Source organism: Hibiscus syriacus, unplaced genomic scaffold (assembly GCF_006381635.1).
Source record: "Hibiscus syriacus cultivar Baekdansim isolate YM2019G1 unplaced genomic scaffold, ASM638163v2 tig00110904_pilon, whole genome shotgun sequence".
Classification (NCBI taxonomy): domain Eukaryota; kingdom Viridiplantae; phylum Streptophyta; class Magnoliopsida; order Malvales; family Malvaceae; genus Hibiscus; species Hibiscus syriacus.
Window position 1 is genome coordinate 802,129 of NW_024062907.1, and position 2,661 is coordinate 804,789.

General features: G+C 35.2%; 1 pseudogene; it reads right to left on the bottom strand.

The window, feature by feature from the left end:
• Window positions 1-928: 928 nt before the first annotated feature.
• Window positions 929-2,334, bottom strand: LOC120146214 (annotated as a pseudogene).
• Between the last annotated feature and the right edge of the window lie 327 nt (window positions 2,335-2,661).

Genomic DNA, 2,661 nt, shown 5'->3' on the forward strand with positions numbered 1-2,661 from the left:
TAATCCCGATTTCTCTCTTTTTTAATCAAACGGTTAATTTTCTATTTTTTATCTAAAAACTTACCCAAATGCTAAAAAATAATAGCCTTATTTAAAGGGGGTTGAACTAGGGATGACACGGTATTCGAACTTGACGGTTTCCAATTTTTATAGGTTATGTTTGAATCGAATTTAGTTAGGGTAAAATTTATCTTATCCAATTCAACCCGAAAAAATTATGATTTTACCTTATATATTTAAAGACAATTACAATGATAACTCTCTATATATTATATTTTCAATTAAATCTTTATTTTTATTGAATAAAATTAATATTTTTAATCAATATATTATTTCAGGTCGTGTTAAATTTTATCTCAAAAAGAAAGTCATTTCAGTTTGAGTGGACCAAAACTCATCCCAACTCATGCCCATCAATAGATTGAACCCTATGTTATCAAAAACATAAAAATTGGCATCAGCCAACCGCTCAAAGCCGAATTTTTTGCATTCTCTGTTTGTACATAAACGCTCCTTCTGGTTGTGGTCTTTGATGGGCGCCAATTATGCTTTTATTGCGGCAATGCAACCGATGTTTAGCATCGGGAATTTGGCATCTCTAAAGATCACTAATTCATGACCAAAATTTCTTTGCCAATTGTTTCCTTTGCAACTCATTAATATCAGAAAACTTGTGTATTATAAAATATAGTAATATCTTAATATTTATGAGTCCGGTGCACCCTAGGAACCAACAATGTTATCACTAGCCGCACGTCGATACTTTCATATGTTTCATCCAAGACATAATAACATCGAGGGAGATTAATATCACCAGCCAATATACTAAAGCACAGGAGAGATCTAAAGTCTATAAAACACCTTTGCATGAAAGAAAAACACTGAAAGTACTCAGAACAAGCAAAATGACACTCAAACATCATCCCCCCCTCCAAGTAACTTCCAAACTCTTTACCTAAAGGCAACATCAAATTCTTACTACAGTTCCCGCTTATATGTGCTATATGCATAAACTCATATTATTGACCTAGGAGTCTTGCTTCATACTATAAATATGAATCACAGCCAGAAACCGAGAGACCATCAGTCCAGCAAACCTCGCGCATTGATTTATCCAAGGAAATTCATTATCACTAAATGGAGTACCAAGTTGCAAAGAACAAAATCTGCAAAAGCTCGCTCAGGTGGTAGATCCTGCAATTAATATGAGAATTTTCAAGTTAAGTATTGTGGTAAGAGGATGTACATATACTCATCACCCAAAACACACCTCAAGGCAGATGCATAATGCATCGATTTAAAGTCAACAGAGGTTAGAAAGATTTGCAGTCTTGATATCATTTGAGTTTTAGAAAGATAATAAGAACATTCCATTTTGTATTTATTCCTCTGCCTTGTAACTCACGTTGTAAAGTCAAAGAGACCAAGAACAATCTTACCTTGAATTCCTTGTTGTTTTGTTCACTTGAATACGAAGACAAACTGAATCAAGAGAAACGAAATAAGTGTCAGATGCGATCATTTACCTTGCAATGAGGTACGATAAGAAGCTGACTTACCAGCAAGGACTGCAGTTCCAACACAAGAAAGCACCCCAGAAAGAAATGAGTTGAAAGGAAATGATCCCACGATAGCCATGTAAACTACCTGCGTTCCCCAATCGGAGTGTGCAAATTTTGAACATATATGAAACTAAATTAAATATATTGGAATATTAAACAGGTGGAATATTAAACAGGGTCGAATTGCAACAATGGGTTAGGAAGAAATATAAAGAGTAAGCGAGCAAAATCAAAAGATGCATTTACCTTAACCCAACAATTAAATGGATCCAGGGAGCATTCTCGTCTAATTAGATTCTCATGGAGTTTCAAAATACAATTCAACTTATACTTGCATTTTCTAAAGAATAATTCTTCATTTCTTGATTCGTTATTAAATTTAATGTATTTAAAAAATGAAGTTCGAGCGGATGAAAGCAGAGATTAGGAAACGCGTTACTGAAGATGAATGGAAGCACCTGGATCAGGGCGGTGAAGATTGCGAAACCCATATATAGATCAATGACCTGTAAATAGAAAACCCCAGAAAGGAAAAAGGGGGAATTGGATCAAAACCCCAAAATTTGGATCAAATTAAAAGGGGGGAAGAAGGAGAGAAACCTTGAGATTGACGGGGGTTGCAGCGTAAGCAGATCGAAGAGAATGGAAGAGGGCTCCAGCGTCTTCCTTGCTCGATGTTCTACCCATGGTTTTGCCCTAATTCAATTGCTCTCCTTCGGAGCTACACTCCCGCTGCTGAACAATCTATTTAATTGGACCTTGAGTTTATTTACTCGGGATGACTAAACTAAAATAATTTCACAAGATTCGATATATAGTGAAATATCTTTTAATTGTATTTAATATTATCAATAATATATCAAAAATTAATTTTTATATTTTATTATAATTATGCTAGGAGTATCGGGCACTTTTACCCAAAAATCACCCAAATATATATTATTTACCTATCAGGTACCGTTTCTTCAAATATTACCGATCTAGTACCCTTTGATAGCAAAGCGCGACTGACTAAACACGCATTGCACACGTTAATGGAAGGTGCAGATCATCAAGAGTGTTTTCCGTCCGAGCTGGCGCCACGGGGAGGATAAAGCAT